This window comes from Myotis lucifugus, unplaced genomic scaffold (genome assembly GCF_000147115.1).
Source record: "Myotis lucifugus unplaced genomic scaffold, Myoluc2.0 scaffold_1236, whole genome shotgun sequence".
NCBI lineage: Eukaryota > Metazoa > Chordata > Mammalia > Chiroptera > Vespertilionidae > Myotis > Myotis lucifugus.
The window spans coordinates 53,402-64,608 of NW_005872284.1; the positions used below are offsets into that span (position 1 = coordinate 53,402).

Here is an 11,207-nt window from a genome sequence, read left to right on the forward strand (position 1 = left end):
GGTGGTGGTGTAGGGTGTGGGATTTGGGGGTAGGGGTGAGGGGTAAGAGTGGGAGGTGGGGGTGAGGGGTAGTGGTGGGGGATGGGAGCTGGCAGGTGGGGGCTGGGTGTGTGGCAGGTGGGGTTGACGAGTGGGGAGTGGGGCGTAGGGTTGGTGGGTGACAGGTGGGGGAGGGAGAAGAGGGCATAGGGGGGATAAATGATGATGGAAGGAGACTTGACCTGAAGGTAGTGAACACACAATACAATATACAGATGATGCATTATAAAATTGCACACCTGACCTATGCAATTTTATTAATGAATGTCATCCAAATAAGGTTGATTAAAAATAAATAAAAGGTGGGTCTTTTGAGGTTGATTAGGTTATGAGGGTGGAGCCCTCATGAATGGGATTAATACCCTTTTCAAAGATATCCAATGCTAGGCTTAACAGGAGATGACTTTGTATGTTATATAAATGTCTAACCACTATTTTGTGCACTTGAAACTAATATTGAATGTCATTCCTAATTGAAAAAAATAACTTAGTAAAACAATTTTTAATAAAAATAAAAATGTAAATCAGGGTGATCTTTAAAAAATATAAATCAGATCATTTCACTCTGTGCCTAAAAGCCTTAAGCGCTCCAGCAGTGGTCAGCTCTCCAGACAGAATCATGCCTGTGAGGGTGTTACACTGCTAGGAGAGGAATGCCTTGTCTTCTTCCTCCAGTTGCTCCCTTCACTGCTCTGGTGATGTGTGGCACTGGTGCAAGGCAGTACTGTGCTTCCTCGAGAGTGAGCTAAGCATCACTTTCGCTGCTTAGTTGTAGTGTGGGAGCAGACACAGAAAAAATAAATTTAAGCCTCAAAGATTCTAACAGCATTTCAACCCACCAAACGGACCTCTATCTTCCCTTCCCTACACTCCACCAAGCCTGGCTCATCCAGCCTTGAGGAAAGAAGGCAGGGATAGTGCTGCTCAGGAAGCCAATGACTTTGCATGTGGTCAGAAGTCTGGAGAGAGCTCCAGTTCTCTTAGGATAGAAATGGAGGGATGAATCTGCTGAAATCAGCCACCCATGAGGGGACTCTACTTTTCACTACTTGAGGAGGGCATCACACTTGCATGATCCGCCATGCTCTTGCTCCCCTGTGGCATCCCAGGGGACCCATGAATCATCCACCACAGGAAGCAGCTCTCTGGCCTTTTGGGAATGCACAGACCCTCTGCAAAGCCCTTCAGCTCACACGGCTGATCACAGACTACAGATCCCAGACATCTCCAATCCTGGGAAGCAGCCTATTTTGACTATTTCATTCTCCTCCTACAAACAATGCCAGGTCTGTGTCTTCTGTACACTGCTCAAAGATGTGTGAGGACCCAGTGGGTGGCAGCTGGACTTGGTATACAATGGGAAATTTTCTGAGTGGCCTCACACCCAACACTGACACTGAGCTTGAACCTGCATCAATCTGGTGAACACCACTCACCTCTATCTGGGGACTCACTGAGAACCTACCTCATGCAATTTGAGTGCTTCCAGAGACTCTATCATTAACTGAGACTAACGGGCCCCCAGAAGGTGGAGGCAGACAGAGAGGCAGAATATGGTGTGCTCTGGGACTTTTGCTGACCTGTCCCCAGGCTCAATGCTAGTAAAAGCCAGCTTTGGTGCCCTGCTTGGACCTTCCTGTGCTCACTCAGCCTCAGCAGAGGCTGTCACAATTTGTGAATTGCTCTGCAGATGCAAATAGATTGCCCTGGGTCAATCACATAAAACATCTGACATTGTTAAACACCTGAGTTCCTTCCAGGAAGCCCGAGGACCAACACGCCCAGTGGCCAGCTTCAGAGCACATCAGAGAAGGATACAATTAGCCTCACAAGAGGCATATCCAAAGAGAGATCTAGGAAGGCTCCAGAACCTGCTGAGATGAATTGCACTCCACCTGGTCAACACCGGTCAGCAGCTCATACACTACACTGTAGGCAGCGTACACTGTTGTCCCAGTCAACTAGCCTGAGCATCAATTGAATACATGGATGAGCCAATAGCCATCAAGAGTCAACTACCACTGGGAGGTTCACATACCACAAACGGGACATCCCTGGAACACTTAACTCAGGTGATCAAGAAGTACTTGCCACTGGGTTCCACAGGACACCTACTACACAAAGCCACACTACCAAGACTTGGATTCTAATACAAAGAAACAAACACACAGAGGGAGACAAAATGCAAAGACACATGCCCCAAATTTAAGAACGGGACGCACATCCAGAAAAAATGCTAAATGAAGTGAAGGCTAGCAATATACCAAATACAGGGTGTTTAAAAAAATGGTTTTAAGGAGGTTAATAGAAGTTAGGCGAAGAATGGATGAAATCAGTAGGAACTTGAAAACTTATAGTAGGCATGAAAAAGAACATTTAAGCCATGTAGAAGATCCATTCAGAAATAAAGAGTACAATCTCTGGAATGAAGAATACACTAGAGGAAATAAATAGTTGGATGAAGCAGAGAATCAAATTAGTGATTTGGAAGACAAGGTCCCAGAAGACAAAAGCAGCAAAAAGAAAAAAAGAGTTTTAAAAATGAGGACTGTTTAAGGGACTTTGCGACAACATGTAGCATAACAACATCCACATTATAGGAGTATAAGAACAAAAGAAAGATTTGGGGCTACAGCCTATTAAAAGAAATAATGACTGAACACTTCACTTATCTGGTGAAGGAAAAGACACACAAGTCCAGGAAGCACAGAGTCCAAGACAAGATGAACCCTAAAAGGCCCAACACCAAGACACATCATGATTAAAATGACAAAGATTAAAGACAGCACATCTTAAAAGCCACAAAAGAAAGATGGTCAGTTACCTACAAGGGGGCTCCCATTAGATTGTCAGCTTGTTTCTCTGCAGGAACATACCAGGCCAGTACGGATTGGGACAAAATATTCAAAGTCATGAAAAGCTAGGACCTTCAACCAAGACTACTTTACCCAGCAAGGTTGTCATTTAAAATTGATGGAGAAATAAAGAGCTTCCCAGACAAGAAACAGCAAAAGAAGTGTGTTACTACCTAACCATTAGTATAAGAACAATCAAGAAGGAATAAAATGGAAACAGAGTTAAAATAATAAAATTTATCTATGAATAATCACTTTAAATGTAAGTGGCTTAACTGCTGCAATTAAAAGGCATGGTAGATGAATAGATAAGAAAACAAGAACCATATATATGTAGTCAACAAGAGACCTACCTCAGAATTAAAGATATACAGACAAAAAGCAAGAAGATGGCAAAAGATATTTCATGCAAAAGCAAATGAAAAAAAAAAAAGCTGGAGAGGTAAAACATAGCTGACAAAATAGACTTTAAAACAAAGTCTATATTGAGTGATAAGAAAGGACACCAGGTCATAATGAGAAAGGGAGCAATCCAACAAGGGGATAGAACCCTTGTAAACATGTATTTTTTCAACATAAGAGCACCTAAGTATGTAAAATCGTGATGTACATAAATGGAGAGTTCAACAATAATATAGTCATAGTAGGGCATTTTAACACCACCTTGGCATCAATGGCTGGATCTTCCACACACAAAATCAAGAAGGAAAGAGTGGCCTTAAATAACAGACTAGATCAAATGGATTTAATTGGTATCTTCAGAGCATTTCACCCTGAAGGAGTAGTATATACATTCTTTTTAAGTGGACATGCAACATGTTCTAGGAAACACCACATGTAAGGACACAAAAACAGTCTCAGTATATTTAAGAAGAATGAAATCATATCAACAATCTTTTCTGATCATAACTATAAACAACTGGAAGTCAATAAGAAAAAATTGGTATACAGATTATCTATTACTAAATTGTACACACCTAAAACCACCCTGCCCCAATAAATTTATTAACAGAGAAATAAAAGCAATGAAAAGTAAAAAATACATAAAATAAAAATCTGGAGATACATGGTGGTGAGAATTACATGTCAATATATTAATGTATACTTAACTGTGGTTAAAACTCTAAATGTTATATTTATTTGACCACAATAAAAATTAGTAATTATAGGATTAAAAAAAAGAGAAAAAGAAAAAGAAGAAACTAAAACACAGAAAGTCTTAGAGGCTAATTAACATGTTACTAAACAATGAGTGGTTATCAACAAGATCAAGGAAATAATGATATAATGCCTTATTTCATGGAAAGGAGAGCACAGAAATCTTAAGTCTATGGAACAAGCAAAAGCAGTCCTAAGAGGGAAATTCATAACATTACAGGCCTACCTCAAGAAATAAGAAAAATCTGAAATACATCACCTAACTTTACACTTAGAGGAACTAGTGCAAAAGAAAAACAAAGACACCACAAAGTGAGAATAATAAAGAAAATAATAAAGATCAGAGAAGAAATAAAGCAGTAATAAACAAACTAGAGATCAAAGAAGCATGGGCCATTGTGTGTCATTGGTTAGAGCTATGATCCATGCACCAAAGGATCATGGGTACGATTCCCAATCAAAGGCATGTATGTACCTGGGTTACAGGCTCACCCCTGCCCCCTAGTGAGGTGTGTGTGTGTGTGTGTGTGTGTGTGTGTGTGTGTGTGAGAGAGAGAGAGAGAGAGAGGGAGAGAGAGAGACAACCATTTAATGTGTTTCTCACATTGATGTCTCTCTCTCTTTCTCTTTCCCCTCCCTCCCTCTTCTCTAAAAAAAATTCAATGGAAAATATATGCTTGGTGAAGATTAAAAGAAAAAATAACTTCTCAACAAACACAGGTGCAGGACTGGATGGCTTCACAGTGTATTTCATCAAACATTCAGAGAAGAATTAATACCCGTTCTCCTCAAACTCATCCAAAACACTCAAGACAAGGGAAGACTCCCAAGCTCATTTTATAAGTCCAGCATTATCCTAATGCCCAACCCAGAATAAGACTTTACAAAGGAATAAAATTATAGGCCAATATCCCTGATGAACATAGCTGCTAAAATCCTCAACAAAATATTGGCAAACTGGATCCAGTAATACATTAAAAAGATTACACACCATGATGAAGTGGGATTTATTCTGGGGATGCAAGCTTGGTACAGTACCTGCACATAAAAAACATGATACAGCATAAACAAAATAAAGAATAAAAATCACGTGGTTGTAACAATAGATGCAGAAAGAGCATTCAACAAAACACAACACCTACTCATTATAACAGCTCTCAGCAAAATGTGAATAGAGGGAATACACTTCAACATAATAAACATCATGTAGAAAGAAAGAAAAAAAGAAAGAATATGAAAGAAGAAAATGAAAGAAAAGGAAGGAAGAAGTTGCAGAAAATACAAATAAGTAAAACCATATATGGTGTTCAAAATAGAAAGAATTACCAATATTAAAATGTCCAATGACATATTTCAGAGAGCTACAACAAATATCACAAAAATTTATATGGAAGTACAAAAAAAACCAGAAAAAAATGCAACACACACACAAACACATACAGACACACAAAAACAAAACAAACAAAATAAAACCAAACCAATAGACATAGTGATCTTGAGAAAGAAGAAAAAAGTTGGAGGAGTCATGCTACCTAATAACAAACTATACTACAAGGCCATAATAATAAACATAGCATGATACTGGCATAAAACAGATATAAAGATCATTGGAACAGAATAAAAAGCCCAGAAATAAACACATACATTTATGGTCAATCAATATTTGACAAAGGACACAAGAACATACAATGTGGTAAGGATAGTTCACTAAATAAATGTTATTGGGAAAATTGGACAGATATGTAGAAAAATGAATGCAGACTACCTTCTTACACCATATTGAAGAATAAACTCAGAATAAATTAAAGACTTGAAAGTGAGATTTGAAACCATAAAAATCCTAGAAGAAAATAAAGACAATAATTTTTCATAGCAATATTTTTTATTCTGATAGACTATTTGAGCAAGGGTAGCAAAAGAAAAACTAAACAAATGGGACTACATCAACCTCCCAGTAGGGGAGGTTCTAATTGTTCATCAAAGACTGTATCATTAGGGTAATAATGTGCGCTGTCATGAAGGACTTTTCACTGTCTGAACCCAATAATATCTTGCTCCTTGTGGTCCATGATGTGGGCCAGGGAGCCACCAAAGCTCATCTTCTCCACACAGTGATTCAGGGCTCCAGGGATCCTCAGGCTTGTGGATTCAGCTGGCAATGAGCACAAACCAATGGTGCAGAGGTCAGACAGATGAGTGGTGTCAGGAAGGCCTGGGAGCAGACACTCATGGCTGTCCTTGCCTCTGGCCAGACCTGACTCACATAGTAAGAGAGGATCAGAAACGCAGAACAGCATAAACTTGCATCTTGGCATATAGGACAGCACACTCACCCTCTAATTCCTGTACATGTGCAGCCATCCAACTCAGTCACCTTCTTCAGGAAGAACATCCAGAGAGAACAATAAAGTATCTCATGCCAAGCCACATAGCACTTCTAAGTACTAATAGTGAAAAAACCACTGTCTATGCATATCTACAGAAAGACTACTTGCTGTCCAGACCCATTTTCTTGCTTTTTTTTCTTCTTCTCAAAAGAATAGAACATCATTCTGCAGCCAACGAGATGGAGCAGGTCAATGGCTAGCTGTCCACCCAATGATGACAACCACGGTCGCAGACAGAAGAGTAACTGCAGACTCCAGAGAGAAAGCAGCAGTGGGCTGACTGGGGACAGAAGTGAGGACTTGACGAGTGACCAGTGAAATGCAGACACCATAACTAAAAGAAAACAAATCAGGATACACATGTAATAAATAGTATCATCTTGCCCTGGAGGGGTGCTCAGTGGTTGAGCATTGATCTATGAACTAGGAGGTTATGCATGGCATCCCCATCAGGGCACATACCCTGGTTGTGGACTCCACCCCCAGTAGGAGGCGTGTAGGATGCAGCTGATCAATGATTCTTTCTCATCATTGATGTTATTATCTTTCTCTCCCTCTCCGTTCCTCTCTGAAATCAATACAAGGTACATTTTAATTAATTAATTAATTAAATAAATAAATAAATAAATAACATCACCTCAATAAAGTATTTGGATATATAAATTTACATAAGACAAAAGGAAATACTTTGAAATGTTGACAGTGGTTAACCTTGGTTAGTGCAGAGAAGTGGTTTCTTTTACGTCATACTATTTGTAAATTTCTACTAATGATCCTGTATTATTGTGATAATGAGAAAAAGTCTTCTAAAATAAACATTTAAGTAACTCTTTTTTTGTTTGTTTGAAATGCATTTTGCATCTATGTTCAGTGACAATCCACTTATCTTTGAGAAATTTAAAAAGTGCTTTGGGTGTGAAATATCCTTTAAAATTCATTCTAGCCGAAACCAGTTTGGCTCAGTGGATAGAACATCGGCCTGTGGACTGAAAGGTCCCGGGTTCGATTCCGGTCAAGGGCATGTACCTGGGTTGCGGGCACATCCCCAGTGGGAGATGTGCAGGAGGCAGGTGATTGATGTTTCTCTCTCATCGATGTTTCTAACTCTCTATCTCTCTCCCTTCCTCTCTGTAAAAAATCAATAAAATATATTTTTTAAAAAATTAAAAAAAAATTCATTCTAACAGCTCCTGAATGAGAACACTGGTCTTTGGAGATGCTGGGTCTGCTTGGAAAAAATAATGGGGCAGGGGCTGGGGACAGGGAAGGGGATGGGGCAGGTAAGGAACCCTGAAGAGAGGCTCCTTGGCAGGATGCCTCAGGGTCGACAGCTCAGGGTGTATTTGAAGAATTCCCCATTGGAAGGCTGATATCAGATTTGATAAACTTTCGACATGAGCTATAACTAATTTTCTTTTTAAAACGGTTTTTGCTGTTCTAATTGAAAAATCTTATCTAATAATAGACAAACATGGTAATTAACTGTACCTTCGCTAATATCGCCATTGGCTGATCAGCATGATATGCAAATTAATCACCAACAAAGATGGCAGACAATTTGCATACTGCAGGCAGGGCGGGACCCCGGGAGCCGCCATCCAGGCCCCCGTGTGCAACCCCAGGAGCCGCTGGAAAGCCAGGCCGCAGGCAAGGCGCCCCCTTGGGACCCAGGAGCCACCTTGCCTGTGGCCCATGATTGTGATTGTGATTGGAAAGCAGGGCCGCAGGCAAGGCAGCACCCCGGAACCCAGGAGACGCCTTGCCTGCGGCCCGTGATGGTTATCGTGATCGGAAAGCCAGGCCACAGGCATGGCGGCCCCCTGGGACCCAGGAGCCTATAGGTGAGGTCTGCAGGCAAAGCAGCGATCAATCTATGAGGGGCAGGGTGAGGGGCGGAAGGAGCTACAGGAGCAGCTCTGGCCAGAGACTGAAGACTCCCTCCAGAGTGAGGAGCAAAGACTGAAGTCTCCAGCCACAGAGAAGACTGTGTCCAGAGCGAAGATGGAAGGTGGTGGCCAGAGTGAAGGTCTGGGTCCCGGGTGCCAGAGGAAAACTGGTGCTGGCAGCCAGGGGAAAAAAGGCCTATTGCACGAATGTTTGTGCAACGGGCCTCTAGTCTGTATATATAAAAGGCTGATATGCTAAGTGTCCAACTGTGCGACCAGTCCCTATGACGCGCACTGACCACCGGGGGAGACTTTCAATGCTGGAGCTGTCTTGACGTGAACTGGCAATTTACCAAGAAATGGCACCGCAAACCTGGAACCCACAAGCAACACTCAGCTTCCCCCAAGTGGGACACAGGCCCTGCCATCACCCTGGAGCAAAACCCCATCAAATAGCAGCCAACACTGCATGGACCCCATGGTGCAAAGCCCACAGCCAAGCCCTGACACTGTGGGCACCAGGTAATGACATCACATAGTGACATCTGGCTTCCTCTCCCTAGGGACTAGCCTCCTTGGAGTTTCTTCATCCCACTTGCTTTATAGCCAACTGCAAACATTTTACAGTTTAACCAAATCTCTATGAAATGTTTTCACATGCCTCATCTCATTTAATCCTCACAAAAGTCCTGGAGTAGGTAGGTAGGAGAATCGGTGGAACCCTATTTTCTTTTCATTAGCCAGAAAATGGAGATTTAGAATGTTTAGAAACTTTACCCAACTGAAAAGAAGTAAGAAATGGTAGAACATGAAAATGACTTGAGATTTCTTACTGTGCATAATATAGTCAAACGGTGCTATTGTTAAATATTTCACCCTTTGTTCTCCCTGCATGATCTACAATAATAATCTGCTTTGGGTCTATATTTACTGCTGTGTTGCTGACAATATCCTGAAAGAAAAGTTGGGGTGCTTCACTGGGCTGGAAAAAGTTTAGCTAAATCAGAAAACAGGTCTAAGTAATCAAGCTTATCAACATATATATAAAGTTCTCAGTGTGCCAGTCGTACCCATGTGTTTCAATCTGTTATCATTGATGGTGAATTTGGTTGACACTTCTATTATAGAGAAAGGGCGAATAGTGATATTAAAATATTTCTCCCAATTAATTTCCTTTCAATGTGCATAAATTCGTGCACGGGGCCAACTGTCTAGTAACCCAAAATAGTAAATTTAGCATTATCTTTTTAAAACATCAATTGCATATTCTTTGTGTTGGTGTGAAAAAGTTGTTTGTAAAGGTTCAGAAAATACAGATGTGTTGAGCATTATATGTCACATTTATTAAAATTCAATACGTAACTTCCCAGGTATGAAAAACATCAGGTGAAGTCAATTCATTTTCTTGGGTATAAATAACTGTTGAAAATATCAAATTAAAATGTGGCTGTATCTTCTTCTTTAAAAGTTAAAAACATAATAGATGTTATTTAACTCACGCAAATGGTTTGTGAAGCTGAAATACTTCCATGTAGGGTCTGCTCAATCCTGACATTAGCTTAGTACAAGGACTGAGAGCCACATGTCACCTATTCTGTCCAGTGAGGAAGGGAGCTGTGTGTGAACCACTCCTGCCACTAAGCCCGTTCGACAGCCAGCCTGCTAGGCAGCAAGGATGCCAGCCTCAGCTCACAGGTGGGAGAAGTGCTGCCATCTCTCTCAGAACAGTTCCAAACTCAGCCTGAAAAGAACAAGCCCTACCAGCCAAGACCCAGTCAGGCCAGTGCTGGGCTCTAAGTAAGGCTGACAATTGTCTTTCCCTTATTTCTTCTGAAACCAAACCAACCACCCTCCGAACCAAAATTTAATAATCATCCTTTCACTCAAGTCACTGCTAAATGAACACCAAGTTATATGAGCTCATGAGGTGACTTCCCTCCTAGACACACATTATAAGAGTCTGGAATAAGCTCTGTCCCTGCCCAGTCCCTTCACTCCACCTGTAGAAACAACCCCCCTTCCACAGCCCCTCCCTCCCAAACACATCTACACCCTGTTTGACCAGGTAGTTAACTTTCTGGGGACTACAGATCTGTCATGTCCCCTGGCTTGAGACACAAGCTCTGGAGGATCAGGACCCCTGACTGCCTGGCTTAATAGACGTGGGGCCCTGCTGGGGTCTGGCTGGAACTCTGTCCCCAGCTGCCTCCTGTCAGCGCAGCAGCCACCACTCATCCAGGTTCAGGGAGCACATGCAACCTGTACTGGGATGACAGGGGCCCAGCTAAGCACAGGGAAGGAGCCCTCACTGGGGCTCTTGGTCTCTCACTGGGGCTCTTGGTCCCAGGTGGGGACTTGATGGAGCCTCTCCACTCTCCTGCTGAGCCTCAGAGCCACACACCTGGACCAGCACCCATTCTCCCTGGGAACTGTCCTGGGCTTTTGCCTGTCCACACCCACCCACCTACCCAGCTGCCACTGCTGCTCTCAGCCTTGCCACCTGAGAGGAATCTGGGCTTCTCAACCATCTAAATGTGAAATAACCCAGCCTAAAACCCCTGACTGGAAGGTGCAGAGACCACAGAGGCATGTCCTAGCTCAAAGCTTCTCCCACTTCTTGGCTTTAATCCCAGAGATGTCATCATCCCCTGGGGGTGATTGTGCAGCTCAGCCCAGGTACCCCACCTGCCACTCTTAAAGCAACAGCACATCCCATACTGTTCTCTGGACCATTGCCTGCTCTACCCTCATGAGAATCCTGGCTGCTGGTCACCCCGGGGCCCCTGGGCTGTGCTGGTGTTCACACATGTGGACTGACTGGGTGAATAAACACATATGTTGATTTTAGAGTGAGAGAAAAATAGGGATGGAGAGAAACACAT

General features: G+C 42.2%; 1 non-coding gene across 1 annotated transcript; it reads left to right on the top strand.

The window, feature by feature from the left end:
- The first annotated feature begins 627 nt into the window (after positions 1–627).
- On the top strand, positions 628–830 carry LOC111824346. The gene has a single exon (XR_002827429.1). It is a non-coding gene; the product is annotated as a small nucleolar RNA SNORA74 (small nucleolar RNA).
- Positions 831–11,207: the final 10,377 nt, after the last annotated feature.